We start from the raw sequence: 19,874 nt of genomic DNA, 5'->3' as shown, positions 1-19,874 counted from the left end.
GGGACGAGGGTCTCTCCCGACGGATCCGGCCTTCCCTCCCGGCCCCCCATCCTTGAGGTGGCCCCAGCAGCTCCCTCCTGCCACGCCACTGACCAGGGAGAAGGGCCCAGGGCTCAGGCAAGATTCTCAGGCCCAAGAACAGGGCACCGGCTGCTCCCCTGCTGCCCTTCAGCGCAGTGCCCAGGTCAGGGCCGGGGTGCAGGCCCCTGTGCACAGGAGGGTGTGCAGCTTGGGAACCCCCTCTCCCTAGGACACCCCCTCCCTCAGGACGCCCCTCTCACAGGATGCCCCTCTCCATAGGACGCCCCGTTCCCGAGGACGCCCCCCTCCCCCTAGGATGCCCCCTTCTGTCCCCACAGGACACTCTTTCCCCCAGAGCGCCCCCTCCCCCAGGACGCCCCCTCCCCCAGGACGCCCCCTCCCCCAGGACGCCCCCTCCCCCAGGACGCCTCCCTCCGTCCCCACAGGACACTCCCTCCCCTAGGACGCCCCCTCCCCTGGCAGAGGGCGGTAGGGACTTGTGCTTTTGAATCTGCAGGAGCAGAGCCGGGAAGGAGTGCTGGAAGCAGGAAGGACCTGACGCGCCCCTGTCGAGGTGGGGGGGCCTCTGAGGTCTTAAATTGTGACCCCCAAGTCACTTCCTCCTACCCCAAAGGTCAGAAATAATTCAAGGTTGTGTGTTCTACCGTTTACCAAGCATGCCTTTGTAGTTAATGGGTTTTTAAGTGAGGTCCTCAAGAAAAAGAACATAACCAGAAGGGATGGACCCTGGTGGGGACAAGTCCGCAGTGCCCACCACACGGACAGCTCCCTGCCCCGGGGGCCCTTGCCACACCCTGCCCGACTCTGCCTCCAGGCGCCTCTGGGGTGCCCACACTCCAGCCCTCACCACGTTATTCTCGGCACTGACAGAATCGCCGTCAGCCCCTCAGCCTCCAGCTACCTCGGCTGTGCACGCGGTAACTGCTCGCTGCAGGACGGCGCGGCGCGGTATCCCCTGCGGTGCAGGGCAACCCCCAGGGCCCAGGGGAGGGCCGCAGGCCCCACCCAGGACACCTTCCCCTGGCCCGGGCAGGTCTCAGCCATGCGCGCCCCGAGGGCCTGAGCCTCCTCTGCGCCAGCCCCTCCCATCTCCCCCTCTCTCTCCTTGCCCCTCACAGGTCCCAGTGCCCCTGGGGACTCTCCTTTCCTCTCCAGCCCTGAACCTTGAGCGTCCAGCCCCACGTCCTGCTCTCGCTTCCAGCCGCACCAGCTCAGGCCTGAATTGTTCAGCTCATCTTCCCGCCCCTCAGTCCAGGCACTGCTCGGATCCCCACCGTCACGACAGGGTTCAGGACAGGGGAAGAGGAGCAGCGGCCAGGGAGTGGGCGCGGGCTCTGGGGGCCGCCCTGGCCCCTCCACACACTGCCCACGTCTACGGCATCTCCCCAACAGAGATTCATTCACACGTCTGTCCACCCAAATGCCACCCAGAAACACTGACCTTCTGGGTCCTGCCCTCAAGCAGTGTCCAGGAAGGGAAAGGAAATAAGCCGTGTCCACAAATAACTAACTCCAGATGGGCAGCACTGAGACTCCAGCGATTCCTGAGCACCAACATTTGCACCAAATTGCACCAAAGCATGAGAGCTAAAGCCGCGGCTCCTGCCACCAGGTGCGTGGTGTGAGAGGGAGGGGGCAGCAACGCGAACCCGGAGTCCCAGACAGCGCCCCTGCCGCTGGCACCACCGTGAAGGTGAGCAGCAACTGCGCTTCCATCTGTGCGCCCGGCAGCCCTGGCATCAGTGCGCCCTGACTAGCTGCGCCCTCTCCACACAGAACGTGTCAAAGAGCTGTGCATGCACAGGTGGAGGTGAGGACCAGCATCCTGGAGGGAAGCACGAGCTCCTGCGAGGTGAGAGTCACAGCTCTGCCAGGGGCTGTTTTCAAACATCAACTCACTTCACCCTGCACACAGCCCAAAAGGCAGCTCAGGCCGAGAGCCAGGCGCCTGCCACGGCACGCGAGACTGCAACCACTTGGCTAAGTCAGTGGCGAGAAACACACTGGATTTAGGGGACATCAAAATTAATTTCAAAAGATGGCATCAGCATGCTCCTTTCTCCTCTCCCACCTGCCCCCACAAAATAAAAACACATGGAAGCAAGCAGGTGTCCTCTCGAAGCAGACCTCGTGCCCAGCCCTGTCTCTTTGAGACTCATCCCAGCAGAGGGAAGAGCGGTAGTGTACTGCCCTGCACAGCGTCACGTCTTTCCTAACCTCACTTCCCCTCGGTTCTGCCATCCTCGCCTGCCTGGGCCTGACTTCCTAAGTAAACCAGCAGTGGTTCAGCCTTCGCCTCAGGCCCCAGGATAAGGCACCAGCAGGAGCCTGAGGGAAGTACTCCCTGGGGCTCCTGGGGGAAAGTTTTCTCACTAATGCAAAGAGACGCACTGTAGGAAATATCCCCCAGCTTGGCTGGACTTCATCAGGTCCCCTGTGATGCTTGGAGCTGGGGCAGCCACTATGTGACAATGAGGGAACAAACCGCCTGCCTGCCCAGGGGAAAGAGGGGAAACCTAAATCCTTGAGCACTAAATCAGCCAACCCTGAGCCTCCCTACCTTCAGACTTCTTACCTTGAGAGAGAAAACACCCCTTTTTGCTCAAAGTCCTTTTGAGTCATCTATTACTTACAGCCAAAAAAACACAAGCTGACACAACAACCCCAAAGCAAGGCAACTCATTTTCACAATAACCATCATTTTCACACATGAAGAAACTGAAAAGTCACAACTGCCATCTGGAGCCATGAGCTGGTCTGTGGATGCTGCTGCCAGAGCACGGAGCGGGGTCCACCAGGTGCCCAGGCTTTTGCAAACAGTCCCAGCACGCTGCCTGGCACAGAGGGTACACCACACTCAACAGAGAGCCCCCTTTCTAAGGTGAGCGCAAAGCCGTGACTCAGCTGGAGATGTCAGCAATTCATCCAAGCGAGCTGCAGAAAGGAAAGCTCACGGTGAGGGGAGGCCCGGCAACGAGAACAGACTCAGTTCCTTCCCCTCTGAGGCCCACAATGGCTCTGGCGCCTGCTCGTTGAGGACCCCACAGGCCCCTCCATGACTCGGCCCCAACCCGGGGCCCCCATGCCCGCAGGCAGAAGAAGAGATCCAAGCAGAGCATACAGGGTCCAGAGCAGGGCCACGGCCCACCCAGCCCCCTGGGCCGACTCTCCTGCCGTCTCCCTCCCTGGCTTCTCCCCTTGGCCTGCAGTTCCAGGGCTGCCCACCCTGGCAAGGGCCAAGGGACAAACAGAATCGGGGGCAGTGCTCGCAGAGAAGCAGTGTGGGCATTACGGTTTGGACTGTGCCCCCAAAGGAGATGCTGAGGTACTATGCCCAGCTCAGCATGTGACCTTTGCACCAGAGCCACTAAGGATATGCTCGGTCACGCTACGACAAGTTCATGGGCATCTGGAAGGGCCAGCATGACCACTGCCCCTATAAGAGGGAAACTGAGACACAGGTGCCAAGGCAAAAAGAAGGCCATAATGAAGACAGAGGCAGAGGACGGAGTGAGCGTCCACAAGCCAGGGGATGCCGAGGTCTGCTGGAGAGGAAGGCGGCAGGGAGGGTGGGACCTGCTTCTCCCCAGCACCTCAGGGCAGGACAGACCCCACCACCACCCTGACGGGACCCATCAGGCCCCAGAACTGGGGGAGAAGGAGCCTCTGGGTCTTAAGGCATCGCTGTGCGGTCCTTCCTTGTGGCAGCACTGGGGAACGAAGGTGGCACGTGACGGTGGCCAAAAGCTCAGCCACTAGTGCAAGGAGGGAGAGGCAGTTTCCTAGAGAAGGAGGGAAAAGAGAAGCGGCCTTGAGAGGTGGATCTGGGCAGCAGGGAAACAGGAGTGAGCTGCTGTGGACCAAGGAGCAGCAAACACACACGAGGCCAGACTGTCGACCCAGAGCGTATGGGCCCTCCACTCCTGACAGCACTCAAGGATAAAAAGGGAGGCACTCAGTATGAACTGTGTGCCAGGCACTGCGCTGGACGCTTGGTGTCCCTTGTGTCGGCACAGTCATGGAGTTTGGGCTCTGGAATCAGACCGTCTGGGGGACACCGATCAGCGCCAACCACCAGTGGCTGTGCAGCTCTGGGCAGGTAGCTCACCCTCTCTGTGCCTCTGTGTCCATATCTGTAGAACAGGCACAATAATCATACCACTGCCTTGTTACATGAGGATTAAATTAAATGATCCACTTCAGCTGCTACTGTCATAATCCTCCTCAAATCTTCACCGAGACCCAGCAAGGGTCCCACCGAGGGGACCGTCCTCCCCCAGCCCCTCCCTGGCCGCCGCAGGTCCCAGGACAGAGCGAGGTGCCCAGGCCCGCAGCAGCCCGAGCCTGCGCTCTGTGTGGGTCTCTGGGTCACTCCAGCCTGAGCGCTGGGCTGTCTCCACCTTCTCATCTGAAAACAGGGACGACAGCATCCTCCCAAGCGCTTGGGGAATTAACACGACGATTCTGACATGAGACAAACGTCCAAGGGAGCGACGCTGCCATCACTGTCACCACACCCGACTTCCGCCACCCTGGCTGACTAGCACAGGACCTCTCAATCCGGGGCCAAGGTGCCACCTGGAAACACCTGGCCGGTAGGACACGGGAAGGAACAGAGCAATTCCTGATGAAGACAGGGTATCTGGGAGATGAAATCAGTTGAAATGTGGGTCCACTGGCAATGGGGGCTGGTAAAGCATCAGGGGAGACAGAGCTGCCTGGCAGGGCTGCCCTACGTCTGTGCCACCGCCTCTCCTGTAGCACTGGGCAGGAACCAACGTGCTTCCTCCATGCCACGCATCTCCCCAGCGAGGTCAGGACACCCCTAGAGCAGAGGGAGCCCCTAGCTTCACACTGCCCATGCCCTGCTCTGCGGACTAGGGGTTCACTGCACCCCGGGGCCTGGGCTGGCCTGTGGCAGGCAGGGCTGAGTAGCTATGAGTGAACTATCAGGAACGAGGGCAAGCGGCTAGGATGGTCCTGAAGTCAGATCTGAACCCATCTGTCCCTATAAACGTCGCAGGAACAGAGGCGAGAGAGGTGACAGGACTGGCCAGAGCACCCGGGCCCACAACTCACTCATTCCCATGTGTGGGCCGCGTGCCAGGGCCCGGCCTTCCAGGGACGCCGAGACGAAAGCACCCGCGTCTCAAGGAGCCAAAGGCTGGCAAGGGAGAAGACAGGAAATAAGTAACCTTTCCTCCTCACTTTGGGTGCAAGCATTTGCTTTGGGAAGGATCCCGACATTTTATATTCTCTCACTTTGTATCTTCTTCTGAACTTTCCGCCAAAGGCATTTTTTGCAGAACGAGAGACGTAAGCAACGTCTAGAGGCTCCCGTGAAGGGAGTCATAAGGAGAGCTCACGTTCAGGGGTGCTTCCCCACCTATCAGACACGCCCAGCCCCCTGGAGAATCTGTGCTGCCCCCGCCTTTAGCACATGTTGGTCCCGCTGCCCAGTTCTTGCTCCCTCCTTTGCACTTAACTCCTGATCACTCCCCCACCGGGACAAGTGTGCCAGGTGCACAGCCAGCACTGGGCAGCGTCCTTGGGCCCACATGGGTCTCCCTTGGCCACGAGGCCCTGCGGCCGGCTGGCCGTGCACCTGGCTGGCTGGGCACCTGGCTGGCCGGGCACCTGGGGACCTGGTGTACCTGCACAGGTATGGCACTAGCCTACGTCTCAGCACGGGGCCTATGTGCTCTTCACCAGCGCACTGGGTGCCTCCAGAACCCTCCAAACGTGAGGAGCACCGGCTCGACGTGCTCTCAGAGGGCAGCAAGGAAGGCGCCGCAGCCCAGGCAGCCTCCCATCTGACGCAGCCACACACGCCTCCAAAGGAAACCCGGACAGGTCTAGCAGGTGAGGAAAGGGGGCTGGTTTGAGGAAAACTCAACCCGAATAAACTGCAGGCCTCCTCTAATGGTCTTTAAACAGGAGCGTCAGTAGATTCCAGCTGGGCTAAAGCCAGGCTGGACCCAGTGGGGGAGGCACGCCATGCAGAGCGTTTCCCTCGGCCTGCAAACGGGCAGCTCCCACCAGGTCCCTCCCAAATCTCAGACAGGAACCACCGGCCCACGCAGGAGCTGGGCTCAGGGTGATTTTCCTCTGGCCAAGGACCTGGAGGGCCTCACACCCTGATCGGGACAACCCGGCACCCGGCACTCAGCCCCTGCCGGCTGGCCGCCCGCCTGTCCACCAGCACCTCACTTGCCACGGGGGACCCCTGCTTTTCTGGGAATGCTTTCAGAAAAGAGAAGCTGATACAGGACGGATGCAGACACACTCGTAAACCGAGAGCCAGGCTGGGCACACAGCCTGCGCGCAATGAGTCAGCATCTCCACAGCAGGGACAGCTAACGTCAGACCTGGGTTCGAATCCCGACCCAGCACTGGCTCTGTGTGACGCTCATGAGCCCCCAACTCACTTGAAGCTTTAGTTTGTTCATATTTGCCAGGAAGGGCCATGGCCGAGGCCCTAGGCTGCGGCAAGCTGGCACCTGCAGGAGGGCCTCCCCGAGGTGGGGCGTAAGTCACACTAGCCGGCTGCCCCCGAAGGCACATTCATTCTCAGAAGCAGCACCATTTAGCTCTGAATAAAAGATATGCACACGCTCTCTCCTTCCCTCCCTCGCACTCTTTCAAACGCACAACGGTATTTTACTCAGTTGAAGTTAATTAGTAACCATTAGCAATAATTACCACATTGCACAAATAAATTGCATTATATAAAGAGGCAGTCTCTTAGAAAGTTTGCATTAACAAAGAAAAAGCTAAAACCCTCAAAGCCTCCTAAGTCCGGTCCATCTTTCTTTGCCATCTAATAAAACACTTTTTATTTCCATTCATGGGCTTAGCCTCCGCTAAAAGGCAGATTGTCTGAGGACATGTCTCTTTAACAACAGATTCTGTGTGCTCAAGTAATCCCCTGTTCCACTGGGCTGTTTTCTGTTTTTCTGAATAGACGCTGTACAGAATCGGGAATCAGAAACGGTCCTGTGAGCTCCCTAATTGCTTCCACAGACAAGTCCAAAATGGGTGAACGTGTAAAAGCCACCACTGACCTTAACTGCTCCCGGAGGAGCTCTGGGCCTCCAGTCCCCCCGCGCCCGGGCGCGGGTCAGCCCCACCCAGCACCGGGTGGGAAGGGGTGCCGGGACCCCCTCCCTCAGCGGCGCTGAGAAGGGGCAGGAAGTCAGCAGCGCGGCCTCGGCCTCGGCCCCCACCCCGAGCTGACCCCACGGCCTCATCCAGAGCCCGGCGGGGGACCAGGCCGCAGGGCCCCACTGCACACCTGCCACCCACGCAGGCCACGTGCACGCACGTCCCACCCAGTCCCAAACATCACAGAAGCAGGGGTCCAGGTGCACCCCCCTTTACTGGGATGCTCCAAATTCCTTACACTGGACCCACACGGAAATAGCCAACTCTGGTTCATCAGAAGGTCGGCTCCGCTGCCCTAAGCAGAGGTTGTCATCGTCCCAGGAAACTGCAAATGCTCAGCTTCTCGGAGTCTGGCATGAGGCAGAGGACACCTGATTTCAGCCATCGACCCCGTCATAGTCACCTCCCTGCGCAGTGAACTTAACAGGCTGCGAGTCACACAGTCTCACACGGTTCTTAAGAAGCTGGAGGATATGACTTTACAGCCATTTTTAAATACAGATAATAAGATGTTCCAGCAAGGTCATTCTGGCGAGATCTGTTGATGGTATTCTACTTGAAATCCAACAGGGAATCTTCCACCCTTTCAAATTAAAACATCAGGGAAACCATTTTACTTGGGCCTTGCTGTTCAAAGAAAAATGTCCCTGCTCGTACTACGGCTTCTGATATTCCGCCAGGTTTCAGACACTGAAATATGAATGGGGTTAAAAAGGATTAAGACAGAGTAAATGCTATTAACAGCTCTTCTATTGCACACATCCATCTTGCTCAGAAGCCAATGACCCACCAGGGAAAAGGAAGGGCTGAGCGGGAACCGAGCCGTTCAGCACCTGCCCGTGCACATGGAGGGTCAGCCGTTAACGCCGGGCTTTCTCCAGTCACAGCCCAGCGCCCGCCCAAGGTCGGCACCACCCATCTCCACACACGGAGCGCACGACACCGGGCTCCACCAAAGCTGCAAAGCCATTAGCGAGCGGTGGCTTCCCATTTCCAGTTCAGAACAGCAGTGCCTCCCCGTAAATTACATCTTACACGCAAACCAAACGAAATCAGGAACAGTGGATAACAGTATTCGTAAGCCATACTTTTAAGAGTCCAAATTTATAACATTTATTTATTTGGGGGCGCCACTCCATAAAAAAAAAAGGCTATTTGGGCAAACAAAAATCTGCAAGCAAGTGTTACATCTCATCCACTACTGTGTTTCATTTGGTTACACAGAATCAATAAATTCTCATTCACATAGATACATTGTTGCAAATGGTAAGAGTTTTAACAATTCATTTCAATTAAACAGAGTAGAGGTTTCATTCTGCGGAAGTCATTAAAGCAAGTCGAACTGGCTGCACAAAGGAGCACGTGGTAGTGTGCTGGTTTGAAAGGATGTATGGACCCTAGAAAAGCCATATTTTAATCAAAATCCCATTTTGTAAAGGCAGAATAATCCCTATTCATACTCTATGTTTGAAGCTATGGTCGGATCATCTCCCTGGAGATGTGATTTAATCAAGAGTGGTTGTTAAGCCCCCTTCGGGGAATGGTGAGAGTGGGGAGAAATTCAACTTCCCTAAGTTGAATTCTTGATATTCTCACAAGCAGTGTGGACAACCAAAGCTATAGGCTGAATTCCCAGACTTGGGGTTTGTTCACATGAAACTTAACCCCACAACGGATAGGTCAAGTCTACTTAAAATTTAGGCCTAAGAGTCAACCACAAGAGAGCCTCTTTTGTTGCTCTGATGTGGCCTCTCTCTCCAGCCAACACGATGAGCAGTCTCACCCTCCCCCCCCCGCCCCCGCGTGGGACATGACTCCCAGGGGTGTGGACCTTCCTGGCAACGTGGGACAGAGATCCTGGAATGAGCTGAGACTCAGCATCAAGGGACTGAGAAAAACCCTAGAATGAGCTGAGAATTTAACATCAAGGGATTGAGAGAAACTTCTCGACCAAAAGGGGGAAGAGTGAAATGAGACAAAGTGTCAATGGCTGAGAGATTCCAGAGTCGAGAGGTTATCCTGGAGGTTATTCTTACGCGTTAAGTAGATATCACCTTGTTGTTCATGATGTAATGGAGAGGCTGGAGGGAACTGCCTGAAAATGTAGTGCTGTGTTCCAGTAGCCATGTTTCTTGATGATGATTGAACAATGATATAGATTTCACAATGAGACTCTGTGAATGTGAAAATCTTGTGTCTGATGCTCCCTTTAGCTACTATATCAACAGAAGAGTATAACATATGGAATAAAAATAAATAATAGGGGGAACAAATGTTAAAATAAATTCAGTTTGAAATAGTGGTAAATGAAAGTGAGGGGTAAGGGATATGGTATGTATAGTCTTTTTTTCTCTATTATCATTTTATTTCTTTTTCTGTTGTCTTTTATTTCTTTTTCTAAATCGATGCAAATGTACTAAGAAATGATGAATATGCAACTATGTGATGATATTAAGAATTACTGATTGTATGTGTAGAATGGAATGATATCTAAATGTTTTGTTTGTTAATTTTTTTTAATTAATAAAAAAAAGTTTAAAAAAAAGAGTGGTTGTTAAACTGGATTAGGAGACAACATGGCTCCACCCATTTGGGGGGTCTTGATTGGTTTACTGGAGTCCTATAAAAAAGGAAACATTTTGGAGAATGAAGGAAATTCAGACAGAGCGGAGCAGAACAACATGGCCATGAGAAGCAGAGTCCATCAGCCAGCAATCATTGGAGATGAAGAAGGAAAATGCCTCCCGGGGAGCTTCATGGAACAGGAAACCAGAAGAAGCTAGCAGATGACGCCATGTTCGCCACGTGCCCTTCCAGCCGAGAGAGAGGAACCCTGACCGTGTTTGCCATGTGCCTTCTCACTTGAGAGAGAAACCCTGAACTTCATCAGCCTTCTTGAACCAAGGTATCTTTCCCTGGATGCCACTGATTGGACATTTCTATAGACTTGCTTTAATTGGGACATTTTCTCAGCCTTAGAATTGTAAACTAGCAACTTATTAAAATCTCCTTTTTAAAAGCTGTTCTGTTTTTGGTATATTGCATTCCAGCAGCTAACAAACTAGAACAGGTGGCCTCCAATGTTGTTTTTAGATAATGAAATACAAATGTTTTTAAAAAGAAATTTGAACCAAACATTTAAAGGAACTCCTAAAATATTACACGTTTCCTTGGCATAGTTTGTAAACTACTCACCTCTACTTAAATCTTACACAAACTCTCCAAAAGGATTTTAAAAAAAGAGAGAGACACTATGAAGTCAATATGGCCTTGATACCAAGAGAGACAAGGGCAAGTGAGAAAGGAGAATTACAGGTCAATCTTATACATGATCATCAGTGCAAAAACCCTACCAAAATATTAGTAAGCTGAACCCAACAATGGGTAAAAACAATAGCATCACCACCCAAGTTGGTTTATCCCAAGAATGCAAGAGTGGTTTAGAAATAGAAAATATATCATTTATTATACTATCAATTAAAGAGAAAAATCAAAACATCTTAATGGATTCAGAAAGAGTACATGATAATATTCAACAGTCATACCTGCAAAGCCCTTAGCAAATTCAGACTAGAAAGGAACTTCCTTAACCCAATAACAACCTACCAGGTTCAGCAAGCATCATTCTTGGTGGCACTCAGAATTCCCTCTAAAATTAAGATGACGACAAGACGCTCGATGTCACCACCTCTACTTAACACGGCAGACAAAAGAGGGAAGTAAACAACATGAGAATTGGAAAAGTAGAAATAAAGCACGCACTGCCTAGAGAAAATGTGATGGTATGATCTGCTATGTAGGAAAAATTTTAATTCTACTCACACATTATTAGAAATAATCAGAGAATTTAGCATAGTTTCTAAATCCAATGCACTGCCACATACCAGCCATAAACACTCATCGTAAAGCTAAAGCAATTAAGACAAGAGCTGCTGAGGAGCAGGAACCAACGGCCACTGAAACCAAGCAAGGACCCAAAGAGAAGGCGGACAGCGCACAGCTGTGCTCCGTGACACAAGCGGCCTGGCGGTCACCAGAAACAGGAGAACCACCAAGCAGTGGTGGGAAATGGGCCACCCACAAGGAAAGATGCGACAGGGGGTCGCTCCCATCACGCCATCTACCCAAACCTCCTCTACACAGATGAAAGATGTAAGCGTGAAAGGCAAAACTCTGAAATTTTAGAATAAAATACCAGAGAATATCTTTATAACTTCCAGGGAAGGAAAGATTTCCTACACAAGACTCAAAGCATGACCACAGAACAACAGGGCTGATAAATCTGACCCCACGAAGACTGAGAACTTCAGTTCCTCAAAGGATACCTGAAAGAAAGTGAAAGGGAAGCCACAAACTGGGAGAAGATACAAGGCATATAATCTCAGAATACATGAAGTTCAGCAAATTAATAAGAAAAGGCAATTAGCCCTGTATGCCTAATCTGAACCACATTTCATAGAAGAAACATATGTGGGTCAATAAAGATATAAAAATCTGCTCAAACTCGTTAATGAGCATAGAAATGCAAATTAAAGGCACAACAATGTACCATTTTACACCTACTGCATTTGCAAACCTTGAGAACTCTGGAGTTATGCAGCGATGGGGAGAGACAGGCATTCGCACCCAGCGCCGAGGGGAGGGCCACAGGCGCCAATGCTGGGGGGCAGTGTGGCACCTTCCTCTAAGCAGGACGACCCCGGCATTTCCCACCCAGGAATAAGCCTGGCAGATCCTCTGTATGCACCTGGAGACGCATAGGGAAGGTTCACAGTGACACCCCGAGATGGTGAGAGCCCAACGTCCACGGTCAGGACCACAGATGAAGAGCCCGCGGGCTGTCCCCCCGAGAGACAGATTGAAGAGCCCGCGGGCTGTCCCCCCCGAGAGACAGACGAAGAGCCCGCGGGCTGTCCCCCCGAGAGACAGCTCACAGCCGAGAAACCGATCACCCGCAGCAGCAGCAAGTGTGGGTGACGTTCAGGAAAGACAACACTGGGTAAAGCAAGTGTTGAGTAAGACAAGTACAACGTCCGCTCAAAAAGCAAAACTAAACAGCACGCGTCTCAGGGGTATGTACAGATGCGCTTTTAAAAATCAGGGCTAAAACCAAAAAACAACCCAAGCTGGTGATCTGGGGCAGGAGGAAGCCGAGGGAGATGGGCTAGAGAAGACACCCGGTGACGGAATGGTCGGGAAGTGGCGACACAGGGTGGTTTGTTATTGGGCTTGGAGCTTCAGTATACTCCTTAAGACAATCAAACCATACACGGTGAGGATGCCTGACCCCTGGCGCAGCCCACCGCCGTCCTCATCGGTGACCGGCATTTACCATCAGGTTCCTGGACGCTGAGCGCTGCTGCAGTCACACCCACGGCCAATGGGAGGAGTTCCCAAGACATGCCCAGGACAGCGCTGCGGTGGGGGGACGGGGGTGCAGGAGGCCAGGCCCGGGCCCCCCCACCCGGCCAGTGGCACTCCCCCCACCCAGGGTCACAGCCCCGGCAGCTGTGACACCCGCTGGGTGTCTGCTTCTCTCGCGACCTGGAGGCTGGGAGTCCCTGTTCCTGGTCGCTGGGGGAGCCTGGTCAGGTGTGGCGCCCCATGAGCCCTCCCGGCTGTGGCCCCATGCAGGCGGACCAAGGAGACACGCCCACATCAGCCGGGGGCACCCATAGCTCCGGGCAGCTGCTTTGGTGACAGGCAGCCAAGCAAAGGCCTCGGACAGCGACTCACAGCCCCCCACAGCCACACGATGGCCGACTGTGGGTCAGAGAGCACGTCCCAGTGCCCTTGGGACAACTGTGGGTCCCTCTGCAGGGTGGAGGCCACTAACCCAGGGGTGGGGTGGGCCTTTGTGGGGTGCCCACAGGGCCACGCGAGGTCAAAGTGCCCTCAGGCCGAGGCCAGCAGGGCCAGGCAAGGCGGTGCCCGGCGGAAAGGGCCGCTGTGTCTGGACACCGCCCCAGCCCTGGAGGAACAAGCTCGTCGCAGCACCTCGTCTCGGGGGACCCTCAGCTGAGAAACGGTGCCACGAGCCCCACAGCAAGTGCTCTGCATCCACAAGCAGCTGGGGCCCCCCATCCTGAGCAGCACCTTGGGGTGCGCCTCAAAACCCACACCCAGCAAGCCCCGCGGGGAGGCTGCCTCCGTGGGCTGACCGTGCCCCACATGCCCAGCAAACCCCGCCCATCCAGCCCCCCAAAACCACCTTCCACCTGGCTTGGGCCAGGGCACGGGGCGGGAGTCTCCAGCCTCGGACTCAACTAGGAACGGCGGGGCCAAGCTCGGGGCCCTCAGGAGACACTGTCCAAGAGCCTCATCCCGGTCAGCTCAGCCCCGCCCTGGTGCCACCCAGGAGCGTCCCAAGAAATGCTCGTCACCTGAAGGTGAAAGGTCAAGGCTGGAGCGGAAGGGGAAAAACTCACATGGCAACTGCCTGTGCTTCCCTGGGGGCGGGGCGGTCTGTGACCCCTCCCGCAAGTCCCCAGACACGGCTGGACAAAGCCGTGCCGCCCTAAGGGTTGCAGAGAACTTTACCTTGTGGCCTACGCTGACCTCCTCTCAGGGAAGGATCCAGAAAATGCAAATCCAGGATAACGACGGGGCAAGGCCTGTGCCCTCTTCTGCTGGGCGCGACCCGCGTCTCATCCGACCCCGGCAACGCTCCAGGAGGCAAGGCTGCTCCCGGTGCCGCTTCACAGACCACGAAGTCGGGGCCCAAAACGGGAAGCGAACTGCCCAAAGCACAACCCTTCCTCCTTGAGGCGAACGCCAGGCGGGCTGCACGCGCAGGCCGCGTTCCTGTCACGGGATGTGCTCGTGTGCAGAACCCCCAGGGCACACACGCGAGTGCCCCTCACCCGGGCCTGGCCTGGTGACCGGTCAGCAGCCACGTGTGGGAAGCTCCACCACCCGACCTCCCCAAGGCCGGCAGCTCGGGGCTCCTGAGAGGCAGAAACCATGCAGAGGACACAGCAGCCGGTCAAGATGAGGCCTGCAGACTCCAGGTGGAGGGTGCTGGACACACATCGCAGCCCCGGCCCCAGCCAGCCCACCTGCATGGACAACTCTGGGGCCCAGGCACCCCAGGAAATGGATGGGAAAAGAAGCTGGGGCCCCCCAGACCCCATGCAAAGGGAGGCGCTCTTAGGGGCAGGAGAAGGTGCTGTGGGACACGGCCCTGACAGGAGTGTGAAGAAAGGGCCGCCCCGCAGGGGGCAGCCTGGGTGCTGGTGCCACCCCCGCAGCCGTTCTGGTCCGTGTTCCTCCCCCTGGGCCATCAGGCACCGCGCACAGAGATCAGGACACTGGGGACGCAAGCTCCACCCGAGCTAAACATGTCTCGGGGGCAGCGCTGTGTGGGCCCAAAGCCTCCTCCTGCAGGGCCAGGACTCTGACCGGGCGCCCGGAGCATGCAGGAGAGCCGCGGGGACTGGGAGGGACCGCCCCAGAGAGAGACGCCTTACTCACCCCAGGCCTGAGCAGCCAGGGGCAGGGATGAGACCAAGGGGGGGATGCAGTGGGGGCTCAGACAGCAGTGGGGTCCAGAAAAAGCAGCAGGGTTCAGACAAAGCAGTAGGGTTAAGGCAGCAGTGGGGTTGAGACAAAGCAGTGGGGTTCAGACAGCAGTGGGGTTCAGACAAAGCAGTGGGGTTCCGGCAGCAGTGGGGTTCAGACAAAGCAGTGGGGTTCAGACAAAGCAGTAGGGTTCAGACAAAGCAGTGGGGTTCAGACAGCAGTGGGGCTCAGACAAAGCAGTGGGGTTCAGGCAGCAGTGGGGTTCAGACAAAGCAGTGGGGTTCAGGCAGCAGTGGGGTTCAGACAAAGCAGTGGGGTTCAGGCAGCGCGGGGTTCAGACAGAGCAGTGGGGTTCAGGCAGCGCGGGGTTCAGACAGAGCAGTGGGGTTCAGGCAGCGCCGGGTTCAGACAGAGCAGTGGGGTTCAGGCAGCAGTGGGGTTCAGACAGCGACCTCTGCCCTCGCGTCTACTCACCCCAACTCTGTACCATCCAACAGCATCTCCTTGACCCTCTAAGACAATGGGGTGTGGGAGGGGCTGAGCCCCGGTTTCGTTCAGAACGCACTTGCCCCGGATTCTCGGACCAGGGCGGCGGTCCTGACACCGAAAGGCGGCGGCGCCCGCTCTGCAGATGGGCGGGGGCTCCGCGGGGGCTGCGGCGCGTGGGAACCGCATACGCCGCGTCCACCTCCCCGTGCGCGTGGAAGGTTCCGGCCGACCCACGTTTCACACGTTAAAGCGGACGAGAGCCGGGTCCCTCAGCGCTGCCCCAGGCGGTCGGGCACAGGCCACACTCACTCTTCAAATGCGTTTCGGGGCCACCGCTCCGCGAAGGGGCCTTACAGAGAGGCTCAAGGGGCGGCAGAGGGAGCCTGGGGCTGGCGCCGGCAAGCAGGGGACGCCCCGCGTGGGGCCCGGCCTGACCGTGGGCGTCCTCACACCTCCCTGTGTCCGGGGCTCCAGGCCAAGCTGGGGGGTCCGGTCCCCACGCTGCCTTCGCGGGGAGTCCACTGAAGGGCTGGGGGAGGTGGTGGCGCGGGGAAGCCAGGCCGTCCCCGGGACAGCTGACGCGGTTTTCCCAGGGCCGCGACAGCACGAGGCTGACCACGGTCTGCCCACCGTCTGCCCATCAGTGTCTCTGCTAAGAGGGACGCCGGCACGAGCCTGGACGAGAGTGCGTGGCTTCACGCTCTGTGTCCCCCAGCACAGGGCCCAGTGCGACACCGCCACCCTCGGGACGAAGAGGACGCACCACAGGCTCAGCAGGGACCGCGGACAAAACCCTTGGCACCGGGCCTGCCGGCACCTGGGTGGAGGGCGCAGGGCACACAGTGGCCCCAAGGCCGCTCTCGGGTCACCAGGTGAAAGAAGAGATGGCTGAAAAAGGGACCCAGGTAGCGTCTGAGCATCCTCGGGACCGTCACGGTGAGGGCAGGGACTCGCCCGAGACAGAGCCTTCCGGGTGGCGCTGCTCACTGGCCACCACCCAGCCAGCCCACTGGTGGGGTAAAGAGGCTGGTGAGGAAAAGTGGGTCGCCCTGCTTTTCAGCCAAATCTCTCTCAAACTGAATCATCCCATTAAAACCTTCACATTAACCCCCCCCCCGGGGGGGGGCGGTACCGTGATTTCACAGATAAGGGAACAGCACATAAATGCAGAGGCAAGATGAACACACGCTGTGCGTGGCTGACGCAAAACCCGTGCTCGGAGCAATTCTCCAGACCCCACTCTGACCTGCCCGGATGTGCTGTGTGACCCTGGGCAGCTCACGTGAAGTGTGTCTAATCTAGAAATGTTCTCTGTGTCTCAGGCTTGTCACCGTAAGGACTAGTTCCGAAGGCATTCAGGCTTTTCACCGCAGTTTCAAACACACACCAAAATCCTGAAGGCTGTCACTGGATCCACAGCTCTTCACCAAATAAAGGGACTTTACCACCTGCTATCGTTCTCATTTCACAAAAGGAGGCAGTGACCTCCCCAAGACACAAGATGGACGCATTCTAGTTAAAGGCCAGACCTTCAAATGGAGTAAGGTTGGTGTCGTAAGATCTCAAGCACTACACTGTCCACATATTCCTCCTTTTAGCGTGGACTGCTGGAAAGTTCTCTCAAGCTAGGTGTCAGCTTCAGACCAGCATGCGGGAACCATGCGCCCGTGCGCCTCTGACCACAGCAATGCCACGACATAAACTCATGGCTCAGCTGGCACAGGGGAAGGGCTCAGGGCACTTCAGCTGCTGGACAAACCAGCACAACGCGGTGCCCAGATGGACGGTGCAGACTGCTCCAGGGCAACGCCCTCGGCAGGAACGTACCGCTTGTCTTGATTTACAGAGGCAATGAGGAGGAGGAAGGCAGGGTACATGCTGCTTTGCATGCATCGGTTCATTTACTCCTCACAAGCCCGTTTGCCCAGCTGTGCCACTCCCAGTAGCCCATGATATGAAAACATTTCTAGATTAGACACACTTCAATGTGTTTCATGACTCAAAGTGGGGAAACTCCCCCACACACTTCTGAAAAGCCCCATCACACTGCAGGAAGTGATAGAGGAGCAATTAAAGTAAACACACGCACCACGCCTTCCTGTAGACGGGGGTCAGCCTGGAGGGGCAGGTGGCCCAGGCCACTGACTCAGCGGCTCAATACATCCCGGGAAGCGCCCCTGTGAGGTCACTGCTGTCATCTCGGGCTGCGGGGAAGGAAACGAAGCTGCTGGCTGCAGCTCAAGGACGGTCAGGGGACTGGGATACACGGGGCTGGCCCTCCATCCGTCACTTGCCTCAGGTCTCCAACGGAGAGGCTCTGTTGACCCAAGTGCAGGATGCGACGGCTCCACAGCTAAACGTCCTCCCTGCCTCGCCACAAAGCTCGCTCAGCTTTAAGCCTCATCTCCTCCTGGGAACCTCCTGTCACTGGTCTCCTTCAGAGAGAACAGCCAAGACCCAGAGAGGCCTGTTGGGGTTAAACGGGAAAAGGCCAGCGCTGGAGGGCACATCTCACACTATCTGAGCCACCCCAGCCGGGCCCAGGGAGACACATCAGTGCTGAGCTCGGGAAGCGGGCCTGGCATTCGGGCAGCGCTCCTGACGGAAGGAGGGCCACAAGCCTTGCTCGCACGCTTGGAGAAGAGTTCTGAGCATCTGTAGGACCCGCAATGCGTACGCTCTTCTAGACCAGCTTGTCTCTAGCTCTTGGTTTCATCTCCCCTTACGCTCTCAAAAATTATCGAGGACCCTCAAAGAGTCCTTGTTTATAATACATCTATTAACTTTTAACATAAAAATAACTTTGTCATGGAAAACGATGTTTTCCAAAACAAAAAGTAAATAAAATAAGGGAGAAGAGTGGCATTGTTTTAGATTTCAGCTAATCTCGTCAATGGCTGGCTTAACAGAAAGCAGCAGATGCTCATGCTCGCTGCCGCGTTCAAGCTGTCACAACACGAGGTGCGGGATGGAGAAGTATATGAAGAAATTCTGGTCTCACACACGTGCCTTTGCAAAAGGGAATATTCTCATAGCCTTTTCAATAATTATAGATGTTCTTCTTTGATACTACACCAAAACTCAACAAGTGGTGACTTTTTAATGGTTAGTTGGACGATGGAATCCGAAACCTGTCAGTGACCTTCCACTTCCTTTGCACAGAAACCCTTTCATCATCGCACTCTGACTGGACCTTCTCCCCATGTGTGCTGTCTGGTCATCATGCGCTAGTTACTCCAAAAGTATCGGTTCACTGAGATTTGCATTCTTAAGAAAATGAGGGTGAAAACTTAATGTTTTACTATTATTATGAAAATAGTTTCGACCTCAGAGACCCCCTGAAAGGGTCTTGGAAATACCCGTGGGTCCCAAGAGCATTCTTTGAGAACGATGTGTCAGAAAATATGACTCTTCTTTTGAATTTTTTCAACCATTAAAAAATACAAAAACCATTCTTAGCGTGTGGGCCATCCAAAAACAGACGCAGGCTGTCCTCAGTGCACCCCTAGTCTTTACCACAGTCCCCCAGCAACCTCTGCTGACCTGGCTGTCCTGGCACCTCTCACCCCCAAACCCATCCTGTTCACCCTACCCAGGCAGAGCTTCATAAAAACGTGCACTTGACTCATCTCCCACCCCTTATAAGGACACAAGGACATCTCCCACCCCTTATAAGGATGGCCAACATCCTGGCTGCATCTGAGTTCCGCCTCAGTGGGACACGGAAACCCCTCCCCACCCTGCTCCTGACAGCCTAAGCCCATCCTTCTCAAGCCTGCAAGGAGCTGTGTCCACCTTCCTAGGACTGACTCAGACCTCTCCCTTAAAGCCTTCCCTGACGGAGCAATGCACAGGAGCCTGGGAGAGTCCAGAATGACCACATGACTCAGCAATCCTACATCTAGGTCTGTGCCCACTGAAAGTGGGGACTTAGACACCGGCACATCATTGTTCAAGGTGCATCATCACTGTTCGTGGTGACAGGATCAGTGTTCATGGTGACAGCATCACTGTTCGTGGTGACATCATCAGTGTACATGGTGACATCATCAATGTTCGTGGTGACATCAGTGTTCATGGTGACATTATCAGTGTTCATGGTGACATCATCAGTGTTCGTGGTGACACCATCACTGTTCGTGGTGACATCATCAATGTTCGTGGTGACACCATCACTGTTCGTGGTGACATCATCAGTGTACATGTGACATCATCAATGTTCGTGGTGACATCAGTGTTCATGGTGACATCATCAGTGTTCGTGGTGACACCATCACTGTTTGTGGTGACATCATCAATGTTCGTGGTGACACCATCACTGTTCGTGGTGACATCATCAGCGTTCATGGTGACATCAGTGTTCGTGGTGAGAGCATCAGTGTTCGTGGTGACACCATCAGTGTACATGGTGACATCATCAATGTTCGTGGTGACATCATCACTGTTCGTGGTGACAGGATCAGTGTTCATGGTGACAGCATCAGTGTACGTGGTGACATCATCAGTGTACATGGTGACATCATCAATGTTCGTGGTGACATCATCAATGTTCGTGGTGACATCAGTGTTCATGGTGACATCATCAGTGTTCGTGGTGACACCATCACTGTTCGTGGTGACATCATCAATGTTCGTGGTGACACCATCACTGTTCGTGG

General features: G+C 55.3%; 1 protein-coding gene across 1 annotated transcript in view; it reads right to left on the bottom strand.

Moving 5' to 3' along the window:
• The window catches only part of PTPRJ (protein tyrosine phosphatase receptor type J), a 149,915-nt gene that overhangs the window by 68,734 nt on the left and 61,307 nt on the right, over positions 1-19,874 (bottom strand). The window lies entirely within an intron of this gene.

Source organism: Tamandua tetradactyla, chromosome 8 (assembly GCF_023851605.1).
Source record: "Tamandua tetradactyla isolate mTamTet1 chromosome 8, mTamTet1.pri, whole genome shotgun sequence".
Classification (NCBI taxonomy): Eukaryota; Metazoa; Chordata; class Mammalia; order Pilosa; family Myrmecophagidae; genus Tamandua; species Tamandua tetradactyla.
Note: the sequence above shows the minus strand (reverse complement) of the source record. Positions and strands in the feature narration are given on the sequence as shown.